This window comes from Pogona vitticeps, chromosome 5, assembly GCF_051106095.1.
Source record: "Pogona vitticeps strain Pit_001003342236 chromosome 5, PviZW2.1, whole genome shotgun sequence".
In the NCBI taxonomy this organism is placed as follows: domain Eukaryota; kingdom Metazoa; phylum Chordata; class Lepidosauria; order Squamata; family Agamidae; genus Pogona; species Pogona vitticeps.
This window is the reverse complement of record NC_135787.1, coordinates 16,951,886-16,974,666: the sequence shown is the minus strand read 5'-3', so window position 1 is coordinate 16,974,666 and position 22,781 is coordinate 16,951,886. Positions and strand designations below refer to the sequence as shown.

The 22,781-nt window shown below is 39.7% G+C and overlaps 2 protein-coding genes and 1 non-coding gene across 7 annotated transcripts in view; all 3 read right to left on the bottom strand.

Moving 5' to 3' along the window:
* Positions 1-22,781, bottom strand: part of LOC144589588 (uncharacterized) — a 500,689-nt gene that overhangs the window by 112,346 nt on the left and 365,562 nt on the right. The gene's annotated exons all lie outside the window — the stretch shown is intronic.
* The window catches only part of GRID2 (glutamate ionotropic receptor delta type subunit 2), a 963,252-nt gene that overhangs the window by 645,638 nt on the left and 294,833 nt on the right, over positions 1-22,781 (bottom strand). The gene's annotated exons all lie outside the window — the stretch shown is intronic.
* On the bottom strand, positions 16,450-16,614 carry LOC140707856 (U1 spliceosomal RNA). Its single transcript, XR_012088021.2, has one exon. It is a non-coding gene; the product is annotated as a U1 spliceosomal RNA (small nuclear RNA).

The window sequence follows — 22,781 nt, the reverse complement described above, 5'->3', positions numbered from 1 at the left end:
TACAGAAAGTAAAGTTAACGAGAAAAGAAGTACAGATTGCAGAAGAACGTATCGGCTGAAGAAGCTACAACACTACTTTAGGTGCAGCACATGATTGTTTACAGCAATGTGTGTTATATTACTTCTGAAGTGGACTTTCATCACAACCTTTTTGTCTTAGAAAGTAATGAACTGTAAGATGTTCCATGGAACCTGTTTGATATTCTTCTGACATTCCGCCTCTTCTGAACTGGAGAACAGTTGGTTACCAGCCTTGGGTTCTCAGATGTTCTTGGACTTCAACTCCCAGAAATCCTGGCCAGCAGAGGTGGTGGTGAAGGCTTCTAGGAGTTGTAGTCCAAGAACATCTGGAGGCCCAAGGTTGGGACCACTGTTTTAAAGGATGAAGTAAAACATAGGTAAAGGTAAAGGTTCCCCTTGACAATTTTTGTCCAGTCGTGTTCAACTCTAGGGGGCGGTGCTCATCCCCGTTTCCAAGCCATAGAGCCAGCGTTTTGTCCGAAGACAATCTTCCGTGGTCACACGGCCAGTGCAACTTAGACACGGAATGCTGTTACCTTCCCACCGAAGTGGTCCCTATTAATCTACTCGCATTTGCATGCTTTCGAACCGCTAGGTTGGCGGGAGCTGGGACAAGCGACGGGCGCTCACTCCGTCGCATGGACTCGATCTTACGACTGCTTGGTCTTCTGACCCTGCAGCACAGGCTTCTGCGGTTTAGCCCACAGCGCCACCACGTCATAGTCATGATGAAATCCAACGTCCGGTGATACTAAGAGGAGGAGAGGTAACACAAATGACAAATACACAAAGTTACAAATTACATAAACTAGTGCTTTATTTTACTATGCACTTGATTTAAGGAAATTAGAAGTCTTTCACACCTTTTCTATGTTGTGGCGGGGAAAAAAAAAGCTTTGAACCATATCAACTGCCATGTAAACCAAATGCTGCTAATCAATCAATAAATAAAAACTATGCCTATTTCTCTTGCTCACAGAGGAATCACATTTAAATAGCCTGGGAAACCACAGCACAAAGGCCCATCAATATTGATTTTACATGAAACACATGACTGGTGCAATTAACAGACTGCAACAGTTTCATCAATGTAACATACATTATTAGATTTTCAATTAATATTCCAGGGAATTGAACAATTATTTTTTTGCTTTTTAAAAATATTGTCGTAATGTAACAGCTACAATATTCAAATCCTTGAGGACACAGTTTGTTTAAAATTAAATATGGGGTTTGGGGAGAAGAATGTTTATACAGACAATTAAGCCACAGTCTGGTTTTCTAGAAATTACTTTGATAAACATCCTTTTCACAGGTTTCAGGGCGCTTGTCAACAGAGCTTCATTTACAAACAGCCAAGTGCAAGGGCTGAACTGTGCCTATGCGTTGCTTTTTAACCTGGATGCAATTTCTTACTGCTGAGTGAAAGGTAACGGTAAAGGCTCCCCTTGCCATTTAGTCCAGTCGTGTCCGACTCTAGGGCGCGGTGCTTATCCCCGTTTCCAAGCCATAGAGCCAGCGTTTGTCCAAAGACAGTTTCTGTGGTCACGTGGCCAGCGTGACTAGACACGGAACGCTGTTACCTTCTCACTGAGGTGGAACCTATTTATCTACTCGCATTTACATGCTTTCGGACTGCTAGGTTGGCAGGAGCTGGGACAAGCAACGGGAGCTCACTCTGTTGCGTGGATTCGATCTTATGACGGCTGGTCTTCTGACCTCGCAGCACAGAGGATTCTGCGGTTTAACCCGCAGTGCCACCACGTCCCTCAGCTGAGTGAAAAGCACTTCACATTTGCTCAAGTGGATTCTCATCAGCTCACCTGTTCCAACATCCTTAGCCTGACAGTTATTTGAGAAACTGAGATTTTTTTTCATGATAATCCATGCAATATTTATGTGCAACAAATGTGACACTTCAATACTGCACCAAATGCAGCAGAAGCATCCCTTCTCAACAGAATAAATGAAAACAATGCAATCATCAACAGGGATTCTACTGTATTCTGCTTTCAGGCTTACCTGGATCTACAGTATGTCCAGTTCTAACTCCATAGCTAGATACTATCAAACAAGAATGTGGATAAGAATAAAAGTAAGGGTAGGGACTGATTCCCAATGTGGTGTAGTGGACAGATTGACAGACTAGGATTCTGATGAACAGGGTTCAAATCCCCGCTCATCCATGAAAACACACTGGGGTGAGTGCCACTGGTAAAATCACTCCTTAAATATGTTACCATGAAGGTCACTGTAAGTCAGTTCTGACTTGATTGCACATAACACACAAGGATAGTGAAGAACCTGAAGGGTATTTAGTAAGTGTAAATATTTTATATGTTGAATATATCTGTCCAGAAATGATGTGATGAGTGGCTAAAATACCCATTTAACAGAATTCTCCAGGAATCCCACAGCAAGAATTCTGGGACATTAGCCAAGAAATTAAAGTCCTCACAAGAGTGTTCAGTTACATTAAAGGTGTTTTGAGCCATGACAATTTGTTGTGTTCCATGGAGAAACGAGGAAGAAGGGATAGGCCTGCCAAGCGATTAGAGTTCTTAGAGTAAACTAACTGTGCAGCTTTTAATAAATAGATGAATTAACTGATTAAAAATATTGCACTGCTTCAATCCAGATGCTAGGTTGGGGCCATTTAATTGCAGTAAAGGTTTCCTTAACTATGTAGCATAGATGCATAATTAGCTGTTGTAGACAAGCACCCTATAGCGTTGTCTGAATTCAGAGACACACACTGATTGTTTACAAAAGCTGCCATCAGTGCGGAACACCCATTTGCCACATGCAACCCTGATTAAATTATTAATCAAAGCTTTGGAGTGCAAATGTTAATCAGTTCATCACACTGATTAATGCTTTCTGCCTGGGCCAAGGAATAACATGGTTTTTAAGTGCCTGTTTGTCCTCCCAACTTGTTGCAATGGAGGTACGGAAATATATAGCACCTATGGGAAATTCTTGCTACTCACCTGTTGTTCTTCATACTGCAGTCAGGGCTATCCAAAGATATTTTGTTCCAGGTCAGTGGGGCGGGGAGGGGAGAAAAGGATTCTGTACCCACCACATCAAGGTGCAGACAGAGGAAATGGTTGAGAGTGGTTAAACTTTGTGAGATTTGCAAAGGATTATAGGACTAGTAGTTTTTTGACACGCACCCTTGATGAGGCTAATGAGCCTCATCAAGGGTAAGAGAGATTGCTAGTCTCCTAATCCCTTGGCGTTTTGCCCCTTCCACCCACTTCCTCTGTTCCTTTCACAGGAATAAAATGGCTGAGTGAACCGCCATTGTGCAGAATCTACTCTGCCCCATCAACAACCTTAAGCTCTTTGCTCCACCTGATGACTACCTCAGAGGTACACAAGTACTTGCTTCAGTTCATATTTACACATTCAAGAACAGGTCATATCCCTCGTACATATACATAATTCTGGTTGAGAACTCTGTGTGTGCCAATTTATTTACTACAAATAAATTGCTGGTGGTAAAACAAATAAGTGTTATTCAATAACAAACACTAAACCAAAGAGATTTCTATGAATTTTATACATCTGATTCTATGTTTCTCAAAACTGTGTGGTGAACCAATTAGGAAGAAATTGTTTTTATAGGATTAAGAGCTTTGCTCCTCACAAGCCTTTCTCCATTCACAATATTCATAGGTTCCGAAAATGCTTTAGTCCAGCCCCCTATCAAGGCAGGAAATGTGCTCTGACAGCATCACTTATAGGAGGTCATCCAGTCTCTGTAAATAAATAAATACCCACAACAGGAAAACAACAAAAAATATTCGCTAACAACTAAGATTCCTCCCTTTTCTGAGGCTCTCTGTTCTATTGCCAAACAGGTTTTTTTAAATCACCAGTTCTTTCTAATATCTAATCAAAATCCCTTTACTTGTAATTTCTGTTCATTGTTTTGTATCTGGCCATCTAGAATTAGAGGAAACACATTGATTCTTCACAGCAATTGCAATATGGCTAACAGGCTTCATATTTCTTTTCCACATTTCTTCAGAGGGTCTGGTCTTCAAACTCCTTACCATCTTCTTTGCCCTTCTCTACAAACATCCCGACTTTTCTTTTCACCCTGCTACAAAATGATTATGATGACCAACATGTCTATCACTTGTTTGGTTTAGTAAGTTCAATCTACCCTCACTGCTTAGGAACACTGAATACATAACTATTTGGACTCTTGACCTAATGAAACTAATGAAGGATTATGAACTCAATTGTACTGCTCTTGGTTGAGGTATTTTTTTTCCCTCTTCAAACAACTATGCTGAAATCAGCACCTCTTCTTATAAGGATATTAACTGAACTTAGTTGCTAACATGAGAAGAGCCCTTTATTTGCTAGGCATTTACATTCTGCACTGAGCAATACAGAGGCAATAAAGGTAATCCCCTCCCAAGGGATCCAAATCAAGTACAGAACTGCAATGCATTAGATACTGCCATGCCAGTCTGATTCAAAGCGTATTTACTGCAGCCTTAGTTGACATCTCATTTAATTAGATTGTGCCATGTAGAATTGATCAGTTTGGCAAGTGCACTGCAATGCAAAGATACATAATACTGTATGAAAAGACCACATTAACCTCTTCCATGAGCAACCAATAAATAGGGTTGTTTTCTCAAGCTGGTGAAAAGCGGTACTTAAAAATTATATCCAACTTTCTTTGCTTGCAGTGAGACTAGGATGGAGAATATCCAGCCATGATTTTTTAAAAACTGAAGGTGACACCAGGCAAGATATAGGCAGCCATTTTACCACCTTACCAAAGTGAATGTGGGTGGCTATAGTTCTGTAGGAAACACTGAATGCAAGGTCTGTATTTTGTAGGAATGATGTCACATCAAATCCCTGGCATCTTCAATCTTCAGCTAACAAAATGAAGTGAATGATGCATTCTCAAACTACATTAACTGTAGCTAAGTTTCAAAACAAGTAGACTGCTGTGAGTGTTGGACTGAAGCTTCTTTCAAGTTCTAGCCCCGTTGAGTCATTATAGTAACTGGGGAGAGAAAAAGTAAGATGCCCAAATCTGTGCATTATAGTCCAATTAATTATTTTCCTTCTACAAAATAAATAAATTGGAACAATAAAGCAGCATTTTGAAATGTTAATTTCTGGACCACAGGTTCCAAGATTCCTTGTCCAGGCCGACCATACTTTCGGTAAAATTTAGTTCAGTCCAAAAGTGTCATTTTTAACTGGAAGCCTTTACAGTGGACCCTCTACTTACGGAATTAATCTGTATTGGAATAGTGACTGCAGGTCGAAAAGTCTGTAGGTCGAGTCTCCATTCACCTACAATGCATTGAAAACCGATTAATCCCGTAACCAGCAGTTTTTGTTCCATTTTTGTTCCATTTTGGTTTTTTTCTGGTCTGTAGGTCGATTCTCTGGCCGCAAGTCGAATCTAAATTTTGCGGCCAGAGAAGTCTGTAAGTCGAAAAGTCTGTAAGTTGAGTCGTCTGTAAGTTGAAGGTCCACTGTACAACATGACACACACAAACCGAGATACAAATTTAGTTCTTCTAACACAAATAAAGAAAAAATTTGACACATAATTGCCTCTGTCTGACTACAAGAAGCAAACTGAATTTGTGTAATGAAATGTCTCCTTGCAGTCAAATTGTCCTAGTATTTCACAGAACCTCATATTTTCCTTTTTATAAATGCAAACATGAGGAAGACACTAACAACCACGTCTCTACTGAAAGCACAGGAACAACATTCCGTGGGGAGTGTTGTTTTAGTGGCCATCTAGAAAAGCAAAGGGCATGACATTAAATCTTAGCTTAGTAAAAGCATGTTTGAGCAGAGGTAGGGAAATTAGATAATTAGATCTCTGAGAATTTGTTGGAATACAAGAAAATAATTAAAAACTCTTGCAGAATGGATCAACCAACAAGGCTTTCCAAAACACAAACAAGTTTAGCTACAATTTAAGCATTAACTTGAGCCCAGTCAGCTCACTGTCAAGGTCTTCTGTCAATGAAGACAAGGGGAAACTTGCAATTTAGACTTCAAGGAAGAACCATGAGCTGTTGAGTGAGACCAGTCAAGATTATGACTAACTTAATATCCTGTTATGGAAGTTAAAGAACTGAACCCATAGTTGGTCGTGAACTGAAAGTTATTCTACTTCAGCACAGACATGTTGTGAGGCCACTTACAAGAAGGGCAAAGGCTTTCTGTTAAAAAAAAGTTTGTATCTTTTGTAATGCAAACATTAACGATTTGCTAAGTCCCCAAAGCTCTGCACCATATAGCATAACAGAAAAAATTGTAGCAAAAAAAAAAAACGGGGGAAGGGGGTCAGGACTGGTACAACCAATAAACTTGCAAATTTCCCTCTTCAACAAATGTTAGATTTAGCACCATTCTGCACAAATTTTAGGAGAAGCCCCCCCACGAAAGGATGAAATCCACCCAGCTCTTTAAAATGTTTTGAATTAGAGACTGAAAGGTTTAGTGTGGTCATTCTGGTTTTAATACTTGGTCTTGGATGTCATTTTTGTAAAGCACCTGGTAGGCAAAATTGTATTGTTTGGAATGAATGATGGTTAAAAAAATGTTCCCAACCTCGGGTCCTCCTCAGATGTTCCTGGACTGCAACTCCCAGAAATTCTGGCCAGCACAAGTGGTGAAGGCTTAGTCCAAGAATATCTGGGGACACAAGGTTGGGATCCACTGCTATAAATGAGTAAGTTAGTTCTGAAATGTGAATAATTATAACTTGAATTATCTTCATATAGGCTCTAGTCTAGCCTGTATCCTTGAGTTCTGTGCATGCTTTCATTTATGTTCTGTATTGTTAAGAGCATACATTTGTAATAACAATAATGCAGAAGCACAACATGCCTACTGAGTTCAATTGAACAATGCTTGCTATTCCCCACAGCACTTATATTGAGATCTGTGACCTTGTTCTGTGAAAAGGTTTCCCAGAATTGTGTGGGTGGGTGTGGAAAGTCCATGCATTCTGCTTTCTTGCTAAGAATGGCTGCTCTCATAGAGTATTGAGGATGACTTGTTCCAATCGCATTTTATTTTTTAAAAAATCAGGTAAAATAACATTAATGCAAGAAAGGGAAAGGGCAGAACGAACCACAGCTAATATAAATTCCCAGCAATAAGTGAAAGAAATATTTAATCATTTTGTCAGCAACTTACATATAGTATGTAGTTATCTTTACCTGTTAGAAATCTTAACATTGGCTTACTTTACCATTAGTTTACTGAGAAAGAAAGAAAAATAAAAAGGAAATCACAGAGAGAATGATCAAGGTAATTACAGAGATTGACTTTATTTTACAACTGTAAAAATCTCAGCATGCTTGCTAGTGATGTATGTTAAGAGAATGTGCCTTTACACCATGGCAGCTCTTTCAAATGCAATCCCTTTTAAAAGCATACACTCAGTCAGTTTCTCTTACTCCTTTTACATTTGCATTACAGTTCTTCTTTATTAGCTGTGTGTTCATACATGGCAGTTTCCTGAACTTTCATGGCGGGGGGGGGGGGGGAGAGAGACCTGTCCAATACTATTCTGTCCTCAGTTTCGTCTTTAAGGTGCTACAGGGTTCTTGTCTTATTTTTTATTTTTGCTTTTATTTTGTCTCATTTCCTGTTGGATTACAAAAAAGACACTCTACATGAATCTATTATTAAAAAGTAATTAGGATGTAGCCACCAGCGTCCCAGATGTCATGAGAAGGATTGTAATAGCGAATCACCTTCCTGACCAATTTCTGTCCTGCACAATTGGTTCTGGCATTTAAGATCTCAGGCACCAGGTTCACTAATTGCCAAAAAGTTCTGCTTGAGTGAAAGAGTGAGGCACCAATTAACATCTGCCAGGCTTGCCTTTCTGGCTTCCTTTTCCTGTGCAGTATAAGAGCTTTGTATTGTCTGTTAATCTGATAGTAGTTTTAGGTCAATTATTTGATCGTTGTAATACTCCTATTGGTATTATAAATGTTTTTCAATTGCTTCTGAAGTTGAAAACAATCGGCACTGAATCTGTGCTTTTTGGAATACCTCTGGGGACAATGCTGCATCTTTGGGCTCATTCCCATTGACGGCTAAATGACTCAGACAAGATTCACAAAACCTTCATTTCCCATCTGGGAATACATATACAGAACCTTGATAATTTTGGAGCCACTCCTTGGTTTCAGTAAAGGCAAGGAAGACTTCCTTAGTTTTGTCTGCCTATCTAGTTCTGCTGCATTAGATAACACAAAGTTTGTTTAATTAAGAATGGCATCTCTTTGTAAATGTACCTAGTGGGTATTATTTTTTTAAAAAAACAGAAGCTATCTGAAGAAGTTCTGGGCTTTGAAGATCCTCTGGGGAGGCTCTTCTATCCACTCCATCACCTCCCCAAGTTCGTTTGCTGAAAACATGAGAGAGGGTCTTCTTAGTAGCTGCTCTCACGCTTTGGAATGTGCTGCCCTATAAAGCTGTATTTACTCCCTCTCGCTTTTCCTTCCAACGTCAATCAAAGATCTTCCTTTTCAAGAAAGCTTTTTTAAATAAGTAAAGGTCTAAGGAATACTATAATTAGAGATTTCTGAAGGTTTTTGAAATGTTTTTAATTGCTGTTAATTCCTGGTTTTAATATTGATGGATGTTTAATTTCTTTTTAATATAGTTTTTTAACAGCACCTTTATTTTATGACTATTGTATATTTTTAATTGCTGTGAGCTGCCTTGCACCGGGTAGGTGGGGCTCGTCAGCCATGGAAGGCAGCCCATCTAGGAGAAGGAAAACTCCGATTTCAAACCTCCACTGCCTTGTGGCTATATCCACCAATGGAAACCTCAAGGCAAAATCCGGAGCTGGAGTCCTGAAGGCAGCATGTGTCGTTCTGCCAACTCCTGCGACATTGCTGGAACCAGTCGTATTGGCTCTTGCCTTTCCATTGGACCATTTCAGCAATGTGGAGAGGGGGGAATCTGCTGCTTGGGTAACAGCCTATCCTCCATATTACCTTACCCGGGCTTCATGCTCTGGAGAGGACACTCCTCGATTCAGAGCATGTTACCATAGTCTCTTGAGACTGAAAGATGCCTATGCTATGAACTGCCTTGGGTCCTCTATAAGAAAAAAGGTGACATATACATCACAGAGGGAGGGAGGGAGAGACAGACACCTCTATTTTCTTAATTACTGATCACAGATTTTGTAAACAAATCACCAAAGATAGTCTGAAATAATAATATAATTGATTAAACTAGAACAATTGATGAAATTACATGTGTAATCACCACACTAATCATTAAGCCTTAAGCCACTGAGTATATTTTAGCCCTTGGCAGAAAGAAAACTGAACCGAGTAGATCTCTAATGCATCCATAGACATTCTTGAAATTTCTGATTGGTGAATTAAATACATAGCTGTCATCCAGGGTCCACAGTCTAGAGTTCTGGAGTGCTATATCATTGGAGCCTAGTGTAGGCACCCGTCAGTCTCGAGAGACTATGGTAAATCCTAGCATTTAAATCATCACCCATAATAACACACCTGCAGGTTCAGATATCTCAAAACCCCTTGCACAGCCTTTCGAAAATGTTTAGATTAATGCTAAGAGATTGTCCTGTTTGATTCACAGCCATTTGAAATGCACAGAAAGTAGCAACAAAGCACAGGAGTTTCTTAGGGTCAAAGTAGATATGACATGGTACCACATCATTGCAAATACAAGTTTGGGCTATTTTTAAAAAATTAAAAGACCCTTCAGGCGCAGAGGGCAAGAGCATGGATGATTTTCCCTGATGTTTTCTAGCATAACAAAAATGGCTCTCATGTGCTGCAGCTCTGATAAAAAGGCCATATGACTGGTATTAAATTTGATGTGATTTTCAATGATGCATTTGGGGGTTGCATCCAGTTTGACCCTTGGTGCGAGTGACATAGCAATGGAATGTCCTCTCAACGGAGACTTACCTACTTCCACTGCTCTGGAGGAAAAGGTGAGGGCAGAAGCTAAAATGACAGTGAAGTTATCTCTACTAAATACTTTAGAATTTTAATGAATATTAAGAAGGGCACAAAGTTGTCCTTCACTGGGCTATGAATTTTGGTCTTCTTTCCTTCCAAATGTCATTTGGGTTATAAACTCCCCTTATCCCTTACCTTTGGATGTTGCTGCCTAAGCTGATGAGATATGCAGTTGGACAACATCTGAAAGCCATATATTCCTCATGCCTGAGTAAGAATTTGTGGAGAGTCTTATACAGTGGTGTCTCGCATTACAACGTTAATTTGTTCCAGCAAAATCGCTGTAGAACGAAAACGTCGTAATGCAAAATAAAAAAGCCCATAGAAATGCATTAAAACCCGATTAATGCGTTCCTATGGGCTTGAAACCCACCGTTCAGCGAAGATCCTCCATAGCGCAGCCATTTTCGCTGCCTGTGCAGCGAGGAATCCATCTCAGAAAAGAGCAGGGAGCCATTTTTTTTACCCGGTGGCCATTTTGAAACTGGCCAAAAATCATCGTTTTGTGAGAATCGGTTCCTGAAGCAGGGAACCGATCATCGCAAAGTGAAATTCCCCCATTGAAACCATCGTAAAGTGATCACTTTTGCGATTGCAAAAGTTTGTCGTGATGCGATTTCATCGTTAAGTGAGACACTCGTCTTGCGAGACACCACTGTACTGTGATGCTTTCCCATGTTTTATCATTCTGAGTTCACAGGGGCTTTCTTGGCTTTGTTAGCAATTCTGACTTGTCCTCTGTCTCACTCTCTGTCCACCCAATGCATTCTTTACTATCCCTGGCTTTTTTTTTCTAGCATGGAAAGAAAGCAAAGAGGATATAAAACATTTGTGCCTTTCTACCATGCTTTGCACAGCCCCATTCCTTCCTTCCTGTTCTGGTCTCTGATGCTGGTTTTAGTCTGCATGTGGGAAGGAAATCAACTTGTCCTATATGAAGCATTTCTCTAAGCCAATGTATCTTTGGGAAAACAACACCTGGTGGCAGAGAATTCCAACTCGGCCAGCATTCTTTAGTCCACCAAGACTGGGGCCCCAGGATAAAAGAGAACCACAACATATACACATATGAAGCACAATACACAATATAATTTAAGCTTCTGCCCAATTAATTCGGGACTTCTTTTAGACCTTTTTTAAAGATATAAAAGTTTTAGCTTAGTGATTAGCCAGCTCACGTGGTGGCGCTGCAGGCTAAACCGCAGAAGCCTGTGCTGCAGGGTCAGAAGACCAAGCAGTCGTAAGATCGAATCCGCGTGATGGAGTGAGCTCCCATCGATTGTCCCAGCTCCCGCCAACCTAGCAGTTCGAAAGCATGCAAATGCAAGTAGATAAATAGGGACCACTTCGGTGGGAACGTAACAGCGTTCCGTGTCTAAGTCGCACTGGGCATGTGACCATGGAAGATTGTCTTCGGACAAAATGCTGGCTCTATGGCTTGGAAACGGGGATGAGCACCGCCCCCTAGAGTCAAACACGACTGGACAAAAATTGTCAAGGGGAACCTTTACCTTTACCTTTACCTTGGCAAATATACATTTTCCCACATGTACCTCCTGTCCTTTGAATTTTTCACAGGAAGATGTTTTTCTAGAAATTAGCTTATTTGATTATTAGCCATGGCAACCTACTGAAGAAGCTATTTGGAGGGGCATACCATTCTGTATTGGCTGTGACATGCTTAAGAGCAGTTAAACCCTATCCCAAGCACAGACAATTTTGGTGCATGTCAGGTTTTTAATTTTGGGAAATGCTTCCTTCCAAAGACAAAGTGGGCTGCCTGCTGAGATAACTGTTACTGTTAAGTGTCAGGGGGAAAGTACATTTTAAGAAAATGGAAAATATGCATTAGCAGAGACACGTTTGCTTCAGCAATTTAAAAAAAAAATCCTATAAAATTATAAGATGGATCTTTAACAAATAAAAAAACTCATTGAAGAAATGAAATATTCACTGTGCTACTGAAGCTCTTAAAACCATTTAGTGGATCTATAGGTAATCACTTTCCACCATAATATACAATGGTAGTTTAAAAGCGTGACTAGAGTCTCTAAGATTACACTTTTAAATATCTCAGGATATTCATTTTCAGTTTCAAATTCAAAGGGTCACTTTCTTTTCTACCTTTCCAACAAAACTGTGGGAATAACTAATACCTTGGAAGACAGAAACAAAATTGAAAAAGACCTTGATAGACTTGAGCATGGGGCTGAAAATAATAGGATGAAATGTAATTGCAATGTATGGCAAAGTTCTACATGTAGAGGAAAAAAATACACACTGTTACAAGATGAGGGATAATTGGCTCAGTACTGCTACAAGTGAGAAGGATCTTGGAATTCTTGTAGATCACAAGCTGAATATGAGCCAACAAGGTGATGCGGCTGCAAAAAAGATAAATGCTGTTTTAGGCTGCATGCATGCGTGCATGCATGCATGCGTGCATCTATCTATCTATCTATCTATCTATCTATCTATCTATCTATCTATCTATCTATCTATCTATCTATCTATCTATCTATCTATCTATCTATCTATCTATCTATCTATCTGATTCATATACCACCCATCTGGCCATCTGGCAGCGAAGGCCACTCTGGGTGGTTTACAACACGCAACACAAACAACAAAGTAGCAAAAAACAAATAACAACATAACAACATTAAGGACACAAATCAAAAGTCATAAAGTGCGGTGAGGATAAAATTACAGTACAATAAATGCAATAAAAAATGTAGAAAGATATAAAAACATGGAGCATGGCAGTATGATAGATGTTATATTATTGGGCACTATATGAATACGAATCTCTAATAAATATTATATTACAAACTGGGTTAGCAGTGCATATCTACTATATATTTTAAGACCATTTCGCTCTCCTTTACAATTTTAAATGAAACACAAATAGGTGGGAGTTGTCACAAATTCAGACCAGATGTAATAATCAGAATATTACTTCTATCATGAATTGTCATTACATCCTCAAGATATCTATCAGTAATCTATAAATATTGGATAATATCCCAGCATGTTCAGGATTCTCAGCTGCTAGGAACCATCTGTGTACAGACATTGCATACATCCGCTGATATAAATGTAAGCTTGTCCAAAATTGTAGGTTTACAAGAACTAAAATCAGGTATAATTTTTTTCAGTATTTAGGGGTTTTGTGAAGTTTATGAGGTTGACTTTAATTCACCAACATATATTGCAGGATATCTATTCAAGAATACTAGGATAAATACCATAAAGCAGACCTCAAGACATTTTTTGGACCTACATAAAATAATATATTTAAAGTTGCATTGCAATCTTCCACTGAATTCAGTAGTATGGTTTCACCTTCATTAAAAGTGTCAACGTTTGTTGGCTGCTGGCTGATGTCCTTTTGGACAGGGACTGCCAAAGTCCATGAATTATTCCCTTTCTTCGCCTGCTCCTTTCAAGATTTATTGTGAGGAAAAAAAGTTGCCTGTTCTTCCCAAGGTTGTTGTTCCTTACAAATGCTTATATCGGTGTTAACCTGATTTCACCATAAGTGTTTGTGGAAGTATTCAATGACTTTGCTTTCCCAAGTTTCCGTCTAACTTCGTGTATCAATTGATGCCTGTCTACGCACTTTCTCTCTCATGAAGAGTGTTTGTGCTACAGAGCATCACAGACTGTGTTTACTAGAGTAGTTGTGGGAATAAAAAACATTGAGCAAAAAAGGCTGGAGCTTGGGGATACTGTTTCAAATCAACTGTTAAAATTAATTATGGGTCTCATTATGAATTTGTTGAGGGGAAGATATTTAATTTGTAAAACTATTACGGGTGTTAAATTATTTCACAGTCTTAGATAGATGAGTGTTTTGTGTGGTGGGAAAATCGACTGTTTAATTTCTGAAAACATTTTAAAGGGATGCTCTTTGAAATTAATTGTTGAAATACTTTATGAATGTTAAAAATATTTATCAACTTCAGTTGAGTGAGTGTTTTGTAGGGTGGAGGAATTCATCATGGGTAGGAAACATTTTAAAATTTGAAAATAAGAATATGTTTCAGAAGATTTGTAGATCTGATTGTATCATGAAATGAACAATAATGCCTCCTGCAAAAAGAAATAAAAATAAAACAGCATAGAGCCTCATGAATTTTCAGGATTCAAGCTTTGTCCATATAGTGAAGGCAAAACATTATAAAAGATAAAAGCTTTAAAGGAGGTGGGGGAAACAAAATATGCAAATTAGCTTCTTTGTCCATGCTCCCCTCCCTTAAGACCTGCCACTCTTGGGTTGTTGCCATACTATAAATTGGCCCTCAACACCTCTAAAATGGCCTCCCGTTGTGCAAAATGGCTCCCCGCTGTGTTTTAGGACGTATTCCTCGCTTTACAGGCACCGAAAATGGCTGCCCCTATAGAGGATCTTCGCTGGACGTTGAGGTATTTAGCCCATTGGAATGCATTGAACTGGTTTCAATGCATTTCAGTGGGCTTTTTCATTTCGCTTGACAAGGATTTCACTTAACAGCAATTTCAAATGAATGAATTATCCTCGTCAAGCGAGGCACCACTGTATATCTAACTGACTCTAATGGAACCAGACAATATAAAATGACTCCATAGATAATTTTCATTGGGGTAAGAGCCCAACTGGATCCCAATTCAGATATTCTAGAGATGAAGATTGACTGAACAAATCAGAATGGGAGGTTGCTCCTTCTGTTCCCTCCATAGCCATTCTGCTTAGATGAAAAGCCATATGAACATATCCTCTGTCTTTGGAGAATCACCTTGTGAGGACAGTCTGGGTTTTGGCTCATATGAGGATCCCCTATGAACAGGGTTCTCATCTTCAGACTCCTCACATTTCACATGAGCAAAGGAAGGACAGTCATTCCCCTCCTCGTGTATTTAGTTAAACTTGAACAAGTCTTAGATGTGACTGAGGCATACATTTTACTGATGTGTGTACTGTGACTAACTATAAAACTTCCTTCACTGCAGGAGAAAGCAACACTGACTGATTTCACTTAATAGAGAGTGGCATCCAGGAGCATATTTTCTTTTCCATTCCGCAATGATGTGGAAAATAAGTACAACTAAGCAGTGTGACTGCAGAAAGATTTACATCAAAAAGAAACAGAGCAGTCCAAGCGAGGTGTTTTCCCTCTGACATACGCATGTATTACAGTTAGCTGAAGACATTTTTGGGCTTATTTTAAATAAGCAGATGGGAAGATACTCTATGATTCAACGCACGTTACCTTCATCTACCTACTCTTAACATATAATTATTGTAAAATACTGTGTGAAATTAACACCCCACCTGCTTCATACTGATTAGCACAAATTAAAGGTAATGCTAAAAAGCGTGATGATTTAGCAGATTATATATGAAGTGTGCAGATCGTACTGATTGCTGCAGTAGTTCTGGAGTATATGAACCTAGCATAAGCTCTGTTAAGCAACCTTATGTTATCTTCCCCAGTCTTTACAAAGGGCATTGCATTATGTGGGAAATAAGGAACACTCAATTCTTCTTTAAAAACAAACAAACAAACAAACAAACTCTTGTTTATGTACGTAGGATATTCTGCTTCTGTATCCACTATTCAAAATGCCAGGAAATACCAAATATTGCTCGACAATATTGTGCCCATGTCACCAGCAGGAAAAAGGATGCCATTCCTTACATAGCAAACGACAGCCTGAATATTGACAATACCAATGGTAGCAATCAAGATGGTCTACACTACAGGATACCCTCTTCTGCTCAATACCATTCACATTTGTTGAAAAACAGCCTTGGCCATTGCTTTGTGTTTGGGTGAGAAGTGGTGAACTGATGTGGAAAAAAAGGAGTCAGCTTCTGAGGTTTTGCCTTGCTTGGTGTTACGTTGTGAACAGTAGTGATCAGATCAACTGATCAGATTACAGTGGTGCCTCGTAAGATGATTTTAATTCATTCCACGGAAATCGCTGTCTTGCGAAAACATCGTCTTGCAAAACCCAGTTCCGCATTTAAATGCACTGAAATCTATTTAATGCATTTCAATGGGGAAAAACATCACTGTCTTGCAAAAATTGTCCATAGAAGACATTGTCTTGCAAAACAGAGTTCCCCATACCATATTGGGGAAAAGCAATCCTCTCACCTGCACTGCCTTTGGAAATGCAGTGGGTCTCAGATGGCCATCCCCCTCTTTCTCTCTCTAGCAAAGAAAGGTGAAAGGAGTCAAAGCAGCCCCCTGGTTCCTGATAACGGTGACTCCTTTTGCCCTGATCCTTTACCTCAAGGGAAAAAAAGAGGGAGAAAGCAATATAAGACATCACCAGGACTTGCTGCCTTTGCAGTAGGTCCTGATGAGGAGAAAAAGAGATGAAAAGGAGTCTAGAAAAACAGGGAAATCACAAGGTCAATCCCCCATTAGCACAAATTATGCAGTTGAGTTCCCCACATTTGGGGAAATCATAGAGATCAACAGCACGCCCAAAGTGCAATGGATGAACCTCCCCCTGGGAAAACCACTTTTATGACATAGTATTTTCCCTGCAAGATATGAGTTAGAATGGCCCTTTCACCTCCTACCCTCTTCTGTCCCCTGACCCCCAAGGCATAGTGACCCCCTGGCTGCACTCCCACTCAGTACAGGGCTGCACAGCCCCAGTTCTGCCAGAGACCAAGAGAGCTACTCAGTGTTTTGGGTCACCCTATGGGACCCCCATCAGGGGCTAGGTGTTCCTCCCACAATCCTCTAGTGCACAGATATTAGCGTAAGGTATTAGCATATGGTTCTGAACTCGAGTTACGAACATCCCTAGATACGAACTTTTCGATTTACGAATGGCATCGATCTGCAAACAGAGCTTGACCTACAAACTAGGTTGAGGCTCCGTTCGCAAGTCAATGCCAATGGAGCTGTTCGTAAATGGCTCCCTGCAAAAAGGCAGGGAGAAAGGGCTGGCAATTTGAATTTTCCACCCTTTCTCCCTGCCTTTTTGGCTTCAGAGGTCTCAAAGGGCTTTCTGCAAGGGCTTTCTCCGATGTCGGGGGGGGGAAGCCCTTTGGGGCCTCTGAAGCAAAAAAGGCAGGGAGAAAGGGTGGGAAATTCGAATTTCCAGCACTTTCTCCCTACCTTTTTGCCTTTGGAGGTCTCAAATGGCTTCCTCCGATGACGGGGGGGGGAAAGCCCTTTGAGACCTCCAAAGGTGCCGATTGCCTGTCACCATGGGAGACCTCCCTGGGGGTCCCTTCCACCGCAATCAGCGCCTTCAGAGCCTTCAGTACTGTACTTGGTGATAAGAGAGTATAGAGAAAGAAAACCAGTCAAAAAAAATACATAAACAGCCAAGATACAAAGTGTTACTGCCTTTCAGCCTCATTAGAAGATTCCTGCCGCAACTAAAATAATGAATCTTTCAGGCAAAAGAACTGAGGATACCGAAGGAAACAATAAACTGCCACATGCTCTGGCTTATTGTTTGTAGGTTCTCAAGCAACATCTCCTTTTAAAAAATGAAAGTTTTTAAAATTAGCTGCAACAGTAACTGCAAAATACGGCATCTATATTTCACTTTGGAATGTTCAAAACCTCTTGAACCCCTCCAGCTGCTTTGAGGAAGGAAGGATGAAAAAATGGTAGCTATATTACACATTGATCTCTCAGTAGCGTTCTCCATTGTGCTTCCAACTGTCCCGGTCCCGTATGTTATATCAATATTATTTATTTATTTATTTTATTTATTTATTTTATTTCTATCCCGCCTATCTGGTCATACTAGACCACTCTAGGCGGCTTACAATTGGAGCAACAATAAAATTATTAAAAACATTACAAATAGACAAAAATGGAAATCAAAGAATATAAAAGAAAAATCGTCAGGGATTATCTGTTGGGAAAGCCTGCCTATACATCAGTGTTTTCAATTGTTTCTTAAAAATTATTATTTTCATAGTGCTGATGTGGAGCAAAAGATGAAAGGAAGTTGTTCAGTTTAGATGTAATGATCCTGGAACGGGAGGGGGGGGATCCATGTGCTTGCTTGCTTTCCCTTCAACTCCTTCTTTCTTGCATTCTACTTCAGCAAAGTTCTCTTGAGCTAAAAGTGCTTGGTAAGTTAAAGAGATAGCCAGGCAGTGACATTCCCCCACTTTCTTCTTCTTCCTCCTCCTCTTCTTCTTCCTCTTCTTGCTCTTCCTCTTCCTCCTCCTCCTCCTCCTCCTCCTCCTCTTCTTCTTCTTCTTCTTCTTTGGCAATTTCTTCACAGTTTGGGAAACAATAAAAAGCAGAGTTAACTTTCTGTACAATTTTGAAACCTGGAAGATCAGTCTTTCAGGTTCTGCAGGGAGATTGTGAAAGTAGGAAAACTTCCCTTCTGGATATTATAGTTCTAAACTATGGAGGGTGATAGTTACAGATGTAAATTATTATTTATTTAGTCTTCATGGATGAGATTGAAACATTTCAAAAAGTTTCTTCCTAAGAGTGGGACTACAAGAAATTATGTGCATATTTCTGAGCTTTTCTGAAGGAAAATGTATGAGCATGAGTGTAAAGAGTGTAAAGAATTTGTATTCTGCACAAAAATGTGTTGCTTTGTGCAAGAATCTTCTATTTTGCACAATATAAAATATTTGTTCTCACTGTTTTCTCTGCAAAGTACCTTTTTTGTACACAAAAGCACATATATTGTAGAAATGCTGATTTTAAAATGCTGGTATATATTTTTTGCTCACAGCAGTTGACAATGTTTTTCAGTATATTTGTATGTTCAGACATTCTATTTCAGCAAGGGTAAGAAGGTTGTTGTAGGTTTTTCAGGCTCTTTGTCTGTGTTCCGAAGCTTTTTTTTCCTAATCTTTCTCCAGTCTCTGTGGCTGGCATCTTCAGAGGACAGGAGTTAGAAAATTAGAACTCTCTCTGTGTTCTGGTGTAGTGTGTGGGATAGCTGAGTCAATCAGATCCCGGCTGTGAAAGCCTTTGAGGATAAGATTTGTCCATACCCAGTGCAGACTCCTTTGAAGTAGAACCCAGTGATGAAGAAATTTTAGAAATGAAACTGAAAGTTATTCTCAAAGCACTTGAAGGAAACATTCCATGCTACAGGAAGTGAATCTGTCAAAATCCTAACATACCTAACAATATGGAAAACAAAATACAGTGGTGCCTCGCAAGATGAAAATAATTTGTTCTGCGAGTCATGTCGTCTTGCGAAATTTTCATCTTGCGAGGCGTGGTTTCCCATAGGAATGTACTGAAATTTAATCAATGCATTCTGTGGGCCAAAAAAGTCTGAAAAAGTCACTTACCAGGTAGGGAGATGGGGAAGCACCATCGGAGGATTGGCGGGGGACCTCTGAAAGCGGCAATCGCTGTTAGGGGGGACCTCTGCCAGTCCTCCAATGGTGCTAGGCAAGCCTCCGAATGGAAAAAGGCAGGGGAAAGGGGCAGGAAATTAAAAAATGGTGCTGGGCAAGCCCCAGGAGGCCTCTGAAAGCAGCTCCCTACCCGCTAAGTGACTTTTTCAGACTTTTTCAGACTAGGAACACATTAATTAAATTTCAATGCATTCCTATGGGAAACCGCACTTCACAAGATGAAAATATCTTTGTCTTGCAAGTCACCTAAAAACTCGCAAGACGCTTTCGTCTTGCAAGTTTTTTGTTGTGCAAGGGATTCGTCTTGCGAAGTACCGCTGTAATGGTCCAGAGACTAGAAACATTCCACATACATTGCTGCATTCTACAAGAAAGGAGATACCAACAAGTGCAGTAACGATAGGATCACTACATTATTTCCTCAAGCCAGCAAACTAATGCTCAAGCTGTTGCAATAAACAAATTTTATGTATATGGAGCAATAAATGTCACATGTGAAATGTCATGAAAAGCTATGGATCTTTCTGAAGATTGTCATGAAGTGTAACCTGTATTGTGGACAAGAAGCTACAGATTAGTTCCTCATAGGCAAATGTGTCAGACAACAGTGTATTTTATCTTTGTATTTGTTCAATCTGTATGTAGAATATATAGATGAAGGTGAAGTAAAACTTGTACAAGAAATATCAGTAACTGAAGATATGTTACTGGCGCCTTATCACTGGTATCTTGAAACTACTCAATATGGAGGTAAAAGAAGAATATGTAAAAATAGGACTGTGGCTGAACACTAAAAAAGAAGAAAATCATGACTATAGAACAACTACATAACTTCAATGTGGGTAATGAGCAAACTGAAATGTTAAAGAGTTTGTATATCTTGTTTCAATCCAAATGGACTCACCAAAAAAATCAGGAGCGTAAGCCTCAGAAGGGCAGCTATGAAGGAACCAGAAAAGATAATCAAGTGTAAGGACAAGTTGCTGGAGATCAATTCCAAGATAATCAGCATTATTGTACTTCCAGTTAATATGTATGAATGTGAGAGTGGGTCAGCAAAGAAAGCCGAGGGAAAAAAAGATCAATTCATTTGAAATATGGTGCTAGATGGAAAGGTTTGCAAATACCATGGACTGCCAGGAAAAAAAAACCCACAAAAATAAGTATGTTCTAAGTAAAATCAATCCTGAACTTGCCAGAGGGGGAGAAAAATGAAACGGAGTGTAGTTTGGGCACATCATGAGAAGGTAGAAAGAACACTAATACTGGGAAAGTTGAAGACAGCAGGAAAAGAGGAAGACCAAATATGAAAGTGATTGCTCTGTAAGGCAAGTCACAGGCTTGAATTTGCAAGAGCTGAGCATGGGTATTAATGACAGGACATTTTGAAAGGTACGCATTCATAGGATTGCCATGGCTTGGAAGGAAGTTGATGTCATGTAACTATAATAACAACATATAATTAACAGGGGCAGCGATATGCACTTACAGAGGAAACTAACATTCGTCCACGGTCTTATCCTTACATGCTCATTCTAAACATAACCACCACCACCCCCAAAAGGACAAGTAGCATTTAGACTACGAGTTCATTATGGTTGCCAATTGTGAGCTTTTACAATTCAACATTTCTGGTGCTCTCTTGCTGGATTAAACACAATAGTCAGAGAGACAGAGACAGAGAGAGGATATAGTTCCCAGCCAAATCCTATTATGTGGGCCTGTAAATTTGCATGCTGAACATTTTTCCCTTTCTTATCTCCATTTTTTTGCTCTGTAACATTTTAAGTAGCTTCAGAGGATTTTAATATTTAATTTCATTGGAAAGTCCTTGCAAAAGATGCATTTCCAGTGCCATATTTTTGTATGCTTGTTTGTGTGTGTGATATTCTGCAGAACCCTAATAAAGAAATGAAGATCCAAGCATACCTTGCCATTACTAAAAATATACCCTTAAAATTCTTTCAACTCAGTAAAAAGGAAGGAAGACAAAAGCTTGCATCAGCTCTCTTAGCTTCTGATGCTCACAGTTCCCAATGATAAAACGATCAACCACAATTGTACCTCAGCAATTTATTTTACAACTGACCTTGACACAGACACCATATATGTACTCAATGCAAAAGTAAGTAGAAAAGAAGCAGTTTTCGGCATCCACTGGAAAACACATCTGGCAGTTGAGACATTATGCTTATGGCTAATTGTCAGACAATATTTACTTTATTTATTTAAACCATTTATATGATTGTATGGAACATAATAGGGACGTGGTGGCGCTGTGGGCTAAACCGCAGAAGCCTGTGCTGCAGGGTCAGAAGACCAAGCACTCGTAAGATCGAATCCACGCGACGGAGTGAGCGCCTATCGCTTGTCCCAGCTCCCGCCAACCTAGCGGTTTGAAAGCATGCAAATGCGAGTAGAGAAATAGGGACCACCTTGGTGGGAAGGTAACAGCGTTCCGTGTCTAAGTCGCACTGGCCATGTGACCACGGAAGATTGTCTTTGGACAAACGCTGGCTCTATGGCTTGAAGAGCGGGATGAGCGCCGCCCCCTAGAGTCGGACACGACTGGACAAAAATTGTCAAGGGGAATCTTTACCTTTACCTTTTATGGAACATAATGTCATTTTAAGAATGAAAAATCAACTACTTAACACTCTATACATTTGCTTTTCGACAAGAAACAGAAAACAAAACAAAAGCAAAAAAGAAAAAGAAAAGGCACTGTGGCAACAACTAACTGCTATATTTTAATGTAAGTTTTTGTGGAACATGTCCAGTTCATCAGACATAAGAGAATACAGAGACTTACATAGCCAAACATGCAAGGTTCACAATCTTGAACCCCCAGATGTTTTTGTCTACGGCTCCCAGAAATCCTGGCCAGCACAGCTGGTAGTGAAGACTTCTAAGAGTTTGAGTCCAAAAACATCTGGAGACCCAAGGCTGGGTACCAATGTTCTAAAGTCATCACACATACAGTTGTTTTAAAAGTAACTATTTCTGCCTTCAGCATTGCTCATCTTGGGATTTATCCCTGTGAAATTTTATGGATAGTTAAGACCAATCTTCCCATAGAGATCCTCAAACTTTGAGTTATTCAAGTGTCCATTCTTGAAAATAAAAAAAGAGCACCGTTCTGTTTCCACTGTTTGTCTCCAAGCACTATTGCTCATGTAATTAAAACCAAGGGAAGTATTGGCAGTTTTAGGATAATCCCAAGATTAGGAGAACAACAAAACAATTCAAAATAAATATAATCCTATGGAGGCAGTGCCAAACCCACACTGACCATGGACAGTGGTTATGTGTTGTTGACTGCTAAGTAGGAAAACCCAGGGAAGAGAAGTGGA